The sequence below is a fragment of the Amblyraja radiata genome, unplaced genomic scaffold (genome assembly GCF_010909765.2).
Source record: "Amblyraja radiata isolate CabotCenter1 unplaced genomic scaffold, sAmbRad1.1.pri S103, whole genome shotgun sequence".
Classification (NCBI taxonomy): domain Eukaryota; kingdom Metazoa; phylum Chordata; class Chondrichthyes; order Rajiformes; family Rajidae; genus Amblyraja; species Amblyraja radiata.
Genome location: NW_022630094.1, coordinates 1,642,047 through 1,657,081, shown reverse-complemented (window position 1 = coordinate 1,657,081; position 15,035 = coordinate 1,642,047).

Here is a 15,035-nt window from a genome sequence, read left to right as displayed (position 1 = left end):
ACCCATATGAACCGGCAGTATTTTTCCTGCCGATATGGGGTTTAAATTCACCGCAACCGCATCGTTCCAATCGATCCTGAAAATCCCACTCGCAAGATGATTTAAATGGCCATTAATTTACGGGAATTAAACACTAAATTCCATCTATTAGACCTATAAATCCATGACAATGAGATTTAAAAATCATGTTATATTGTGAATTCTTGTGTGAATGTTATTTGGACACATAGGCTATTTAAAAATGTTAATATTTTCTTAAGAAATGGATAGATGTTTAGATCTAGTAATTGAATTTTGTAATTAGCTACGATTGGGCAACTAACTAATTGTATGCTTTAATTTCAGGTCATCCAAGTAAGATTGTTCCATATTTGTTTCAGAATGCCTCAATCTATAATAACTGAACATTTATTTCAGTTCACTAAATGTTTAAGAAAGTTATAGGCTTTTGACTGTCCTCGATCACAGCTTTTGAGTTCAGTCAATGGAAAAGCAATAGGGAACAAGATGCTAATTGCCGAGTATGAAAATGGCCATAACTTTTTTAATACTGAAGATATGAAAGTGAATTAGGTGTCACATTAAACTTTTTTTAATGCTTTATCTGATGGGTTAAATTGCAGACTTGATTTTTAAAATCTCAAAATATTGTAACATTGCTACTTATGTTAACCGTGCGTTTCATAGAAACATAGAAACGTAGAAAATAGGTGCAGGAGTAGGCCATTCGGCCCTTCCAACTCAGTATCCTGTACCTGCCTTCTCTCCATACCCCCTGATCCCTTTTTGTTCCCGATGTTGGGGAAGTCCAGAACAAGGGGTCACAGTTTAAGGATAAGGGATAAATCTTTTAGGACCGAGATGAGAATAACATTTTTCACAGAGAGAGTGGTGAATCTGTGGAATTCTCTGCCACAGAAGGTAGTTAAGGCCAGTTGATTTGCTATATTTAAGAGGGAGTTAGATGTGGCCCTTGTGGCTAAAGGGATCAGGGGGTATGGAGAGAAGGCAGGTACAGGATACTGAGTTGGATGATCAGCCATGATCATATTATATAACCATATAACCACATAACAATTACAGCACGGAAACAGGCCATCTCGGCCCTACAGGTCCGTGTCGAACAATTATTTTCCCTTAGTCCCACCTGCCTGCACTCATACCATAACCCTCCATTCCCTTCTCATCCATATGCCTATCTAATTTATTTTTAAATGATACCAACGAACGTGCCTCCACCACTTCCACTGGAAGCTCATTCCACACCGCTACCACTCTCTGAGTAAAGAAGTTCCCCCTCATGTTACCCCTAAACTTCTGTCCCTTAATTCTGAAGTCATGTCCTCTTGTTTGAATCTTCCCTATTCTCAAAGGGAAAAGCTTGTCCACATCAACTCTGTCTTGACTGCAAACTTGGCTGCAACCTTCCCTCCATTGATGAACTGTACCCTGCAAGGACCAGGAAGCGAGCGGGTAAGATCATCTCTGACCCCTCTCACCCTGGCCACAAACTCTTTGAATCACTTCCCTCTGGAAGGCGACTCCGGACTGTCAAAACAGTTTTTTATCCACGAGTAGTTGCTCTACTCAACAGCTACAAATCTGTAGCCTCCCTTTGATCTTGTATTTTGTTGGTTCACATGCTTGATCAATGGTGTTTTATCATTAATGTTTTATTATTATTAATGTTTAATGTTTTCTAAGTCATTCGTAACTGCCACTGGATGTCATGTTGTTACTTGTGGGCGGAGCATCAAGGCAAATTCCTTGTATGTGAATACTTGGCCAATAAACTTACTTACTTACTTATTGAAACATGCAAAAGAGGAGCAAGAGTGGATTATTTGGCACTTTGAACTCGTTCCGTCATTCAACACAACCTTCTATGTCAACCCCATATTACAATTATCTCCCTATAATCATTTATGCCATTTGTGTAAAAAAAACTATCCCCTACTTAACTGGATTCAGTTACTTGTCATCTACCACTTTTTCCGTGGGGTGAATTTTAAAGGATCACTATATTCAGAATGAAGACAGTTTTATACACCTCAGCCCTTCAGGTCTTAAGTCTGCGACCCCTTGTTCTAGATCCTCTAGTCGCCAAAAACATTCTTACATATGAAGTTTGTCTCACTCTGCCTGAATTATGTTTGATTTAGTGAGGTCCCGTTCATGTCTTACAAACTCCAGTGACTACTGGCCCAGTGGCTCCTCCTCTCCTCACACGTTAGCCCTGCCATTCCAAGAATCAGTCTGGTGAGCTTTGGCTGTGCATCGAATGGCGGTGCAGGCTCGAAGGGCCGAATGGCCTACTGCACCTATTTTCAATGTTTCTATGTTTCTATGTTAAGAAAGGCGGCAAACGTAATGAGAAGAAGGCAGGGAAAATGGCTTTGAGACGGAAAAATAGATCAGCCATGATAGCATCAAGGAATAGACTCGGGCTGAATTTTCTAATTCTGCTCCCATACCTTATGGTCTTCCGCCCTAATGACCTACTGTCAACAAAATTAAATTAAGGGGTTGGAAATGTGTAAACCATCTATGTTTGCTAATGACAGAATAGTGAAAGGCTTGGATACAATGGATGTGGGGAGGATGTTTCCAACAAGTGGGAGAATTACCCTCAGACTTTAAGGAAGGAGATGCAGAGGAATTTCTTCAGTCATAGAGTGGTGAATCTTTGGAATTATTTGCCAGAGAAGGATAGATTCTTGTGTTTAGGAAGGAACTGCAGATGCTGGTAAATCGAAGGTAGACAAAAATGCTGGAGAAACTCAGCGGGTGCAGCAGCATCTATGGAGCGAAGGAAATAGGCAACGTTTCGGGCCGAAACCCTTCTTCAGACTGATGGGGGGGGGGGGGGGGGGTGGGGGGGGGGGGGCGGGGAGAAGAAAGGAAAAAGGAGGAGGAGGAGCCCGAAAGCTGAGGGATGGGAGGAGACAGCCCAAGGGCTGAGGAAGGGGAGGAGACAGCAAGGGCTAACAAAATTGGGAGAATTCAATGTTCATGGCCCCAGGATGCAGGCTCCCCAAACGGAATATGAGGTGCTGTTCCTCCAATTTCCGGTGTTGCTCGCTCTGGCCATGGAGGAGACCCAGGACAGTGAGGCCGCATGCGGAATGGGAGGGGGAGTTGAGTAGAAGCGCTGAGCCACCGGCAGGTCAGGTTGGTTATTGCGGACCGAGCGGAGGTGTTCGGCGAAACGATCACCAAGCCTCCGCTTGGTCTCACCGATGTAAATCAGCTGACATCTAGAGCAGCGGATGCAATAGATGAGGTTGGTGGATAGATTCTTGATCGGTACAGTTGTTAGATGAATCTTTTGAATTATTTCCCAGATAGATAGATAGATTCTTGATTTGTACAGGTGTCAGAGGTTGTGGGGAGAAGGCAGGAGAATGGGGTTAGGAGGGATATGGAGAGCAGCCATGATTGAATGGCGGAGTAGACTTGATGGGTTGAATGGCCCAATTCTGCCCCATCACGTGAACTTATGATTTTATGACACGAACCTAAGTGTGATGCATGATGAAATATGGGTATTGTGAGATTTCAGTGTGATATACTGTAGATGGATTGAATAAGTGGGCGAAACGCTGTTCAATTGAATTATTACATGGGGAAATACATGGTCGAGGAAGCAAAATAAATGTCAGTAGCATTTTGTTAGAATTCCACAGATTCACCACTCTCTGTGTGTGAAAAAAAAATGTTTTTCTCATCACGGTCCTAAAAGACTTCCCCTTTATCCTTAAAGGTTGAAGGCGGATGTCGTATCACTCACGGATAATGAAATTACAACTAAATTATTTCCAATTTGGAAGACTGATGGAGATGTAATTTGAACACGGGGTAGATGTATAACCTCCCCACCCACCCTCCCCCACCCCCCTCCCACCACCACCACCCCCATCAATGGTCGTATCCTGAGCGAAGGGGACAAGTGGACGGTCGCGTATTTAAAACTGAAGGGCAGATTTTCGCATATAGTGTTGAAACCCTGTGATTATTTGCTCCAGGCAGTTGTTTACGAGGTTTACGAGGTTTGCTTTGCGAGGATGTTTCCAGCACTGAAGGGTCTGAGCAATAGGGAGAGGTTGAACAGGCTGGGACTCTATGCCTTGGAGCGCAGGAGGATGAAAGGTGATCTTATCAAGGTGTATAAAATCGTGAGAAGAATAGATGGGTAGATGCACACAGTCTCTTGCCCGGAGTAAAATAATACAAACATAGAAACATAGAAAATAGGTGCAGGAGTAGGCCATTCGGCCATTCGAGCCTGCACCGCCATTCAATATGATCATGGCTGATCATCCAACTCAGTATCCCATCCCTGCCTCCTCTACATACCCCCTGATCCCATTAGCCACAAGGGCCACATCTAACTCCCTCTTAAATATAGCCAATGAACTGGTGTCAACTACTGCTCCAATTTCCTCCGTCCTACTGTCTTTCTCCTCGGTAAATACAGAGGCGAAATACTCATTGTGGACCTTGCCCATCTCATGTGGCTCCACACAGAGGTGGCCGCTTTTATTCCTGAGAGGTCCCACTCTTCTCTACTTAGGTAACTAGAGGGTGGTGAATCTGTGGAATTCTTTGCCACAGAAGGCTGTGGAGGCGAAGTCAGTGGATATTTTTTAGGCAGAGATAGATAGATTCTTGATTAGTACAGGTGTCAGAGGTTATGGGGAGAAGGCAGGAAAATAGGGTTAGGTGGGAGAGATAGATGAGCCATGATTGAATGTCACAGGAGCCTTGATTGGTCGAATGGCCTACTTCTGCTCCTAACACTTAGAAACTTATGACCTTATGCCCAGCCCCAATCCCACCTGGGTGGTCAGGAGTTCATAGAAACATAGAACATAGAAAATAGATGCAGGAGTAGAGGCCATTCGGCCCTTCGAGCCTGCACCGCCATTCAATATGATCATGGCTGATCATCCAACTCAGTATCCTGTACCTGCCTTCTCTCCATACCCCCTGATCCCTTTAGCCACAAGGGCCACATCTAACCACTCTTAAATATAGCCAATGAACTGGCCTCATCTACCTTCTGTGGCAGAGAATTCCACAGATTCACCACTCTCTGTGTGAAAAATATATTTCTCATCTTGGTCCTAAAAGACTTCCCCCTTATCCTTAAACTGTGTGGCCCCTTGTTCTGGACTTTCCCAACATCGGGAACAATCTTCCTGCATTTAGCCTGTCCAACCTATTAAGAATGTTGTAAGTTTATATAAGATCTCCCCTGAATCTTCTAAATTCTAGCGAGTACAAGCCGAGTCAAACCAGTCTTTTAAGGACCCGAAGTATATCCAGTCTAATCAAAGACCCGAAGAGATAGGCACGAGGCGAAGGGGATAAGATAGGAATCTGGAGGGTAAGGTTTTCACACAAAGTGTGGTGGGTGGATGGGACAAGCTTCCAAGGGAGGTGGTTGAGGGTGGGTCTATCCAAACGTTTCAGAAACAGTTATGCCCCTGTCCCACTTAGGAAGCCTGAACGCAAACCTCTGGAGACTTTGCGCCCCATCCAAGATTTCCGTGTGGTTCCCGGAGGTTCCCGGAGGTTTTTGTCAGTCTCCCTACCTGCTTCCACTACCTGCAACCCCCGGCAACCACCTGCAACCTCCGGAAACCGCACGGAAACCTTAGGTGGGCCGCAAAGTCTCCAGAGGTTTCCGTTCAGGTTTCTTAAGTGGGACAGGCACGTATATCGATAGGTCAGATTTGCATAGGTATGGACCAAACCCCGGAAGCTGGGACTAGTGCAGCTGCGAAATGTTAGCTGGTGTGGGAAAGTTGGGCCGAAGGGTCTCTTTTCACGCTGTATCACTCTATGACTCGATGACGCTCTGACCGGGTTATGGTGGGCTTGGAGACACGCAGGGTAGAGATGAGACAGGACCCTAATGAATATAGGAGCAGGGAGGTTCTACTGCAGTTGTACACATGGAGTATTGCGTACAGTTTTGGTCTCCAAATCTGAGGAAAGACATTCTTGCCATAGAGGGAGTACAGAGAAGGTTCACCAGACTGATTCCTGGGATCTCAGGCCTTTCATATGAAGAAAGGCTGGATAGACTCGGCGCGTACTCGCGAGAATTTACAAGATTGAGGGGGGATTTTATAGAAACTTACAAAATTCTTAAGGGGTTGGACAGGCTAGATGCAGGAAAATTGTTCCCGGTGTTGGGGAAGTCCAGGACAAGGGGTCACACAGTTTAAGGGTAAGGGGGAAATCCTTTAGGACCGAGATGAGAAAAACATTTTTCACATAGAGAGTGGTGAACCTCTGGAATTCTCAGCCACAGAAGGTAGTTGAGGCCACAGTTCATTGACTATATTTAAGAGGGAGTTAGATGTGGCCCTTGTAGCCAAAGGGATCAGGGGGTATGGAGAGAAGGCTGGTACAGGATACTGAGTTGGATGATCAGCCATGATCATATTGAATGGCGGTGCAGGCTCGAAGGGCCGAATGGCCTACTCCTGCTCCTATTTTCTATGTTTCTATGTTTCTCTGATTCTATGAATGGTGGATAGGCGTGAGGCTCCACATATTTGGCCAATTCTGTAATATTTTGGTATTCATTCTGTATTCACGTGTGCGTTCAATAGGTAGAATGGTTATTTATTAAGTTCCCACCTCCTTTTGCTTTCAATTTCTACAGTGAATTTAGTGGCAATGGTGATCCTGTCGCGGGGAAAGTGCGGCCTCTCCACCTGCACCACCCTCTACCTGGTGGCCATGGCAGCGGCGGATCTACTGAACATTATCACCCAAGTACTTCTGAGGAAAATCGCCTTCTATTATTTCCCGTGGAGTTTTCTCAACATCACCCCTGTGTGCAGCACCATCTATGTCTTGGTCCGCGCTGCCACCGACTGCTCCGTCTGGTTCACCGTCACTTTCACCTTCGATCGCTTCGTGGCCATTTGTTGTCGGAGGCTGAGCACAAGGTTCTGCACCAAGAACACAGCGGCCACGGTGTTGTCGGTCACCGCCAGTCTGATCTGCTTCAAGAACGTACCGTTCTATTTTTCAATGGAATCCCGGGAGATGGTTGACGGCGTGCCCTGGTTCTGTGTAAGAAAACCGGGGTACTTCACCGATCCCGGGTGGGTGGGACTTGACTGGTTTGCCACAGTGCTAACACCATTCATTCCGTTTGTTGTCATCTTGTTGCTCAATGCTCTGATCGTTAGGCACATTTTAGTCGCTAGTCAAGTCCGTAAGGCGTTGAAGCGGGAGGACTGCGATGATCCTGAAATGGAGAACAGGAGAAGATCTATTGTTCTCCTCTTCGCCATATCTGGCAGCTTCATATTCTTGTGGTTGACAAACGTTGCACACTTCTTGTATTATTTCTGTTCCGGTGCAGTCCCATCCGTGCAAAATGATTCTCTGTACACATTGGGTGTAGTCGGGATCATGCTCCTCAACTTAAATTGTTGCACAAGCACATTTATATACGCGGTGACTCAGTCCAAGTTCAGGGAGCAGCTCCTGAATGCGGTGGCGTGCCCGCTATCCACAATTATTCAAAGGATTGGTAATAAATGAATCAACAGGCCCACCTCAAAATATCCAGCTCCAAATCCTGTTCATTTCACCAGTATCCAACAATGTACACGCAAGTATTTAGAAGACTGAGGGGGGATCTTATAGAAACTTGCAAAATTCTTAAGGGGTTGGACAGGCTAGATGCAGGAAGATTATTCCCGATGTTGGGGAAGTCCAGAACAAGGGGTCACAGTTTAAGAATAAGGGGGAAATCTTTTAGGACCGAGAGTTTTTTCGCACAGAGAGTGGTGAATCTGTGGAATTCTCTGCCACAGAAGGTAGTTGAGGCCAGTTCATTGGCTATATTTAAGAGGGGGTTAGATGTGGCCCTTGTGGCTAAAGGGATCAGGGGGTATGGAGAGAAGGCAGGGATGGGATACTGAGTTGGATGATCAGCCGTGATCATATCGAATGGCGGTGCAGGCTCGAAGAGCCGAATGGCCTACTCCTGCACCTATTTTCTATGTTTCTATGTTTCTATGTATTGGATTGGATTGGATTGGATTCAATTTTATTGTCATTGCACTTTTCAGTGCAACGAAATGGTTTAGCCTGCAGTCATAACATAGAATAAATAACAAAACAAACACTCAACACTGTTTAAAGTCACAAAGTCATTGTCTCTTCCCTCCTTGCTCTCCCTCTGCGCTGAGGCAATCCAGGCCTCCGATGTTGCGACCCCACCGGGTGATGGTGAGCAAGCCCCGCGGCTGAATCCGAGCTCCGCAATCGGGCCGGTTCAAACTCCTCGGCCCGGGTCGGTCGAAGCTGCCGAAGATGCCGCCCTCCAGTCCAGCGGACGCAGCTGTAGTTGCGGGAGCTCCGGAAAACAGGTCACCAACCTGTGACCTGCGAGCTCCCGACGATGTCGTCCACTGGGCCCGTGGCCGAGCCTCCGAGGCTCCAAAGTCGGGTCGGAAGTTGGGTCGCAACTCAACCACAGCCCCGAAGTCGGCCAGTTGGTAAGTCCTGGCTGGCTCTGCCTCCGGAGCCTCGAGGTCGGACGCAGTGTGAGGCCGCCAGCTCCGCGATAGGCCTCAGCGCAGACGGACACGGAGACGGGGGATACGGCAAGAAATGTCGCACCCCCCCCCCCCCCTCACCCCCGCCCCCCGAAGGAATGATCAAAAAACATATTACACCCACCCCTCCACACATACACAACTAAATAAACTGCAACACGGGACAAAAGCATTGAGGTCATATCCATTATTCATGAATTTACCTAAACAACAATACAATGTCGTAAAGTCTATGCAAGTAAATTTCTGTTCATTCAAACCCAAAGCTATCAAGTACATATCGGAAGATTATTTCTCCACGTCTAGAATTGCATCCAGAAGAAATATCCTATCGACATCTTCTCTTCAGTCACATGAAGAAATATCTACTTGAAGGTGGCGAAAAAGGCTTTTGGTGCATTAGCCTTGTTCAGTCAGAGTATTGAGTTGGGAGGTTATGTTACAGGAAAGTATAGTATTATCTAAATGGTGGCCGATTAGGAAAAGTGGAGATGCAACGAGACCTAGGTGTCATGGTACACCAGTCATTGAAAGTAGGCATGCAGGTGCAGCAGGTGGTGAAGAAAGCGAATGGTATGTTAGCATTCATAGCAAAAGGATTTGAGTATAGGAGCAGGGAGGTTCTACTGCAGTTGTACAGGGTCTTGGTGAGACCACACCTGGAGTATTGTGTACAGTTTTGGTCTCCAAATCTGAGGAAAGACATTCTTGCCATAGAGGGAGCACAGAGAAGGTTCACCAGACTGATTACTGGGATGTCAGGACTTTCATGTGAAGAAAGACTGAATAGACTCGGCTTGTACTCGCTAGAATTTAGAAGATAGAGGGGGGATCTTATAGAAACTTATTAAATTCTTCGGGGGTTGGACAGGCTAGATGCAGGAAGATTGTTCCCGATGTTGGGGAAGTCCAGGACAAGGGGTCACAGTTTAAGGTTAAAGGGGAAATCCTTTAGGACCGAGATGAGAAAAACATTTTTCACACAGAGAGTGGTAAGTTTCTGGAACTCTATGCCACAGAAGGTAGTTGAGGCCAGTTCATTGGCTATATTTAAGAGGGAGTTAGATGTGGGCCTTGTGGCTAAAGGGATCAGGGGGTATGGAGAGAAGGCAGGTACAGAATACTGAGTTGGATTATCAGCCATGATCATATTGAATGGCGGTGCAGGCTCGAAGGGCCGAATGGCCTACTCCTGCACCTATTTTCTATGTTTCTATGTTTCTATGTTACATTTGTATAAGATGTTGGTCAGGCCGTATTTGAGTGCCGTGTTCAGTTATGGGCATTATGTTATAAGAAATATGATGCATTATTGGAAAGGACACAGGGAATATTTACGAGCATGTTGCCAGCAATAGTGGGTCTGTGCTTTAGGAAGAGGTTGAGAAGGCTGGGAGGATGAGGGGTGGCCTTATAGAGCTCTATAAAATCATGAGAGGAATAGTTTGGGGAAAAGCAAAGAGTCTTTTCTCCAGAGGAGGGGAACAGAGGACCAGAGGCCATAGGTTTATGGTGAAGGGGAAAACAATTAATCGCGATCTGAGGGTACTTTTTTCTACGCATATTTTGGTGGGTGTATGGAACAAGCTGCCATAGGAGGTGGTTAAGGCAGGGACCATACCATCGTTTAAGAAACAGTTAGACTGGTACGTGGATGGGACAGGTTTGTAGGGATATGGACCAAACGCGGGCAGGTGAGCCAAGTGTAGCTGGGGGATGTTAGCCAGTTTGGGCAAGTTGGGCCGAAAGGGCCTGTTACCACACTGTATCTTTCTATGACTCACTGACTCTATAATTGTTCTTCTCCTTCCATGGTATGGTATGGCACCTTATTAGTCACATGTTCCGATGTACAGTGAAAGTAGCTTTAGTATAGAGTAGGGTACAAGTATCACATAGAAACATAGAACATAGAAACATAGAAAATAGGTGCAGGAGTAGAGGCCATTCGGCCCGTCGAGCCTGCACCGCCATTCAATATGATCATGGCTGATCATCCAACTCAGTATCCTGTACCTGCCTTCTCTCCATACCCCCTTTGTGGCTAAAGGGATCAGGGTGTATGGAGGGAAGGCAGGTACAGGATACTGAGTTGGATGATCAGCCATGATCATATTGAATGGCGGTGCAGGCTCGAAGGGCCGAATGGCCTACTCCCGCACCTATTTTCTATGTTTCTATCCCTTTAGCCACATCTAACTCCCTCTTAAATATAGCCAATGAACTGGCCTCAACTACCTTCTGTGGCAGAGAATTGCACAGATTCGCCACTCTCTGTGTGTGATTTTTTTTTTCCTCATCTCAGTCCTAAAAGATTTCCCCTTTATCCTTAAACTGTGTGACCCCTAGTTCTGGACTTCCCCAACATCGGGAACAATCTTCCTGCATCTAGCCTGTCCAACCCCTTAAGAATTTTGTGAGTTTCTATAAGACCCCCCCCCCCCCCCCCCTCCTCAATCTTCTACCAAATCACCAAACACAAGCACTTAGAAACATATTAGATAAGCATCTAATATACAATACAAGTGTATAGCAGTAATTCACTGAGAGCATACAGAGTCGCCACAGTTTATACCAATTCAATTAGCCTACAAATCTGTACGTCTTTGGACTGTGGGAGGAGAAGGAATATCTCGGAGGAAACCCACGCGTTCAAGGCGAAAACGTGCAAACGCCCATCAGACTGCACCCGGAGTCGGGATCGAACGTGCGGCAGAATAAAAGCAAAAGGGAAGGCATATAATATGGTAAAGGATGGCGAAAACGTCAAGGATTAGAAACATAGAAAATAGGTGCAGGAGAAGGCCATTCGGCCCTTCGAGCCAACACCGCTTTTCAATATGATCATGTTCGATTATCCAAAATCAGTGCCCCGTTCCTTCTTTCTCCCCCTCATCCCGTTAGCCACGTGACGTCTATCTAACTCTCTGTTGAATACATCCAGTGAATTGGCCTCCACTGGATCTGTTGCAGATAATTCCACCAGAATCACAATTCTCTGAGTGAATACGTTTTTCCTCATCTAAATGCTAAATGGCCTACCCCTTATTCTTAAACTGAGACTCCTAGTTCCGGACTTCCCCAACATGTCAACAAAATAGAGAGAATCCAGAGGAGATTTACTAGAATGTTGCCTGGGTTTCAGCAACTAAGTTACAGAGAAAGGTTGAATAAGTTAGGTATTTATTCTTTGGAGCGCAGAAGGTTAAGGCGGGACTTGATAGAGGTCTTTAAAATGATGAGAGGGATAGACAGAGTTGACATGGACAAGCTTTTCCCATTGAGAGTAGGGAATATTCAAACAAGAGGACATGACTTCAGAATTAAGGGACAGAAGTTTAGGGTTAACATGAGGGGAAATTTCTTTACTCAGAGAGTGGTAGCTGTGTGGAATGAGCTTCCAGTGGAAGTGGTGGAGGCAGGTTCGATGTTATCATTTAAAAATAAATTGGATAGGTATATGGATGAGAAGGGAATGGAGGGTTATGGTCTGAGTGCAGGTAGATGGGACTAGGGGAAAATAATTGTTCGGCACAGACTTGTAGGGCCGAGATGGCCCGTTTCCGTGCTGTAATTGTTATATGGTATATGGTTATATGGTTATCGGGAACATTTTCCCTGCATCCAGCCTGTCCAAACCCTTAAGAACTTAATGTTTTAATGTAAATTCAAGGTTTCAAGGTCAAGGGCAGTTTATTGTCACATGCACCAATTAAGGTACATTGAAATTTGAGATACCCTCTCATCCTTCTAAATTTCAGTGAATATAAGCCAAATCGATCAATTGTTTTATCAAATACCAGTCCCGCCATCCTGGGAATTAACCTGGTGAACCTACGCTGCACTCTCCCAATAGCAGGGAAGTCCTTCCTTAAATTAGGAGAACAAAACAGCACACAATACTTCAGGTGTGGTCTCAATTGGGCCCTGTACAACTGCAGTATGACCTCCTTGCTCCAACAGCCAAATCCTCTCGCTGTGAAGGCCAAAATGCCATTAGCCTTCCTCACTGCCTTCTGTAACTGCATGCTTACTTTCAGTGACTGATGTACAAGTACACCCGGGTCTCGTTGCACCTCCTCTTTGCGTAATCTGAGACCATTCAGATAATTATCTGCCTTCTTCATCTTGCCACCAAAGTGGTTATTCTCACATGTATCCACATTATACTGCATCTGCCATGCAACTGCCCACCCACTCAACCGATCCAGGTCACCCTGCAGCCTCATAGCATCCTCCTCGCAGATCACACTGCCGCCCAGCTTAGTGTCATCCGCAAATTTGGCAATGTTACATTTAATTCCTTCGTCTACATTGTGAAGCTTTTGATGACACACGGATGACAGATGACACAAAGCTGGGTGGCAGTGTGAACTGTGATGAGGATGCTATGAGAATGCAGGATGAATTGGACAAGTTGGGGGAGTGGGCTGATGGAGTTTAATGCGGCATGCCAGTTGAAGTTTAATGCAGATAAATGTGAGGTTATCCACTTTGGTAGCAAAACCAGGAAGGCTGATCACTATCTAAATTGCGGCAAGTTGGGAAAAGGGGAAGTACAACGGGATCTGGGGGTCCTTGTACATCAGTCTATGAAAGTAAGCATGCAGGTACATCAGGCAGTGAAGAAAACGAATGCCATGTTGGCCTTTCTAACAAGAGGAATCGAATATAGGAGCAAAGAGGTCCTTCTGCAGTTGTAGAGAGGCCTAGTGAGACCACACCTGGAGTATTGTGTGCAGTTTTGTTCCCCTAATTTGAGGAAGGACATTCTTGCTATTGAGGGAGTGCAGCGTAGGTTTACAAGGTTGATTCCCGGGATGGTGGGACTGTCATACGCTGAGAGAATGGAGCAGCTGGGCTTGTACACTCTGGAGTTTAGAAGGATGAGAGGTTATCTCATCGAAACATATAAGATTGTTAAGGGCTTGGACACGCTAGAGGCACGAAACATGTTCCCGATGTTGGGGGAGACCAGAACCAGGGGCCACAGGTTTAAGAATAAGGAGTAAGCCATTTAGAACGGAGACGAGGAAACACTTTTTCTCACAGAGAGTGGTGAGTCTGTGGAATTCTCTGCGTCAGAGGGCGGTGGAGGCAGGTTCTCTGGATGCTTTAAAGAGAGAGCTAGATAGTGCTCTTAAAAATAGGGAGTCAGGTGATATGGGGAGAAGGCAGGAACGGGGTACTGATTGGGGATGATCAGTCATGATTACATTGAATTGCGGTGCTGGCTGGAAGGGCCCAATGGCCTACTCCTGCACCTATTGTCTATTGTCTAAAGCTAAACGGAGGAGAACTAAAATGTAATAAGGCGAGAAAGGTAGAAATATGAATGTAAGCTAGTCAACAAAGTAAAAAGCGTCCTGAAGAAAATGCTGGAGTAAATCAACGGTACAGGCAGCATCTCTGGAGACAAGGAATGGGTGACGTTTCGGGCCGAGACCTTTCAGCAGAAGAATGTTCATCTACATTAAGGGCATATTTTGCTATTCATAGCAAAAGGATTTGAGTACAGGAGCAGGGATGTTCTACTGCAGTTGTACAGGGTCTTGGTGAAACCACACCTGGAGTATTGCGTACAGTTTTGGTCACCTAATCTGAGGAAAGACATTCTTGCCATTGAGGGAGTACAGAGAAGGTTCACCAGACTGATTCCTGGGATGTCAAGACTTTCATATGAAGAAAGACTGGATAGACTAGGCTTGTACTCGCGAGAATTTAGAAGATTGAGGGGGGGTCTCATAGATACGTACAACATTCTTAAGGGGATGGACAGGCTAGATGCTGGAAGATTGTTGCCGATGTTGGGGAAGTCCAGAACAAGGGGTCACACAGTTTAAGGATAAGGGGGAAATCCTTTAGGACCGAGATGAGAAAAACATTTTTCACCCAGAGAGTGACGAATCTGTGGAATTCTCTGCCACAGAAGGTAGTTGAGGCCAGTTCATTGGCTATATTTAAGAGGAAGTTAGATGTGACCCTTGTGGCTAAAGGGATCAGGGGGTATGGAGAGAAGGCAGGTACAGGATACTGAGTTGGATGATCAGCCATGATCATATTGAATGGCGGTGCAGGCTCGAACGCCGAATGGCCTACTCCTGCATCTATGTTTTATGTTTCTATGTTTCTAAACATACAGCTCCCTAAATGTTTTTTACATGCTGTATAGAACCTACCTCAACTGCATCCTCTGGCAGTTATTCCAGTGTGAAATAGTTGCCCCTCATATTTCTATTATCATCTTTCCTCCTCTCATCTTGAATCTATGTCATCTGGGTCCTCGCTTCTTTTTTACTGTTGCCTATTACATTTCAGCCATTGGTCTGACCTGGTCTGATCTTCAGAGGGAACCTACCCTCAATGACGACGTCGCAATCTGTCTTCGACGTGTCCAACACACCCACCTGATTCATTACATGTTCTCATCGATTAAACAAC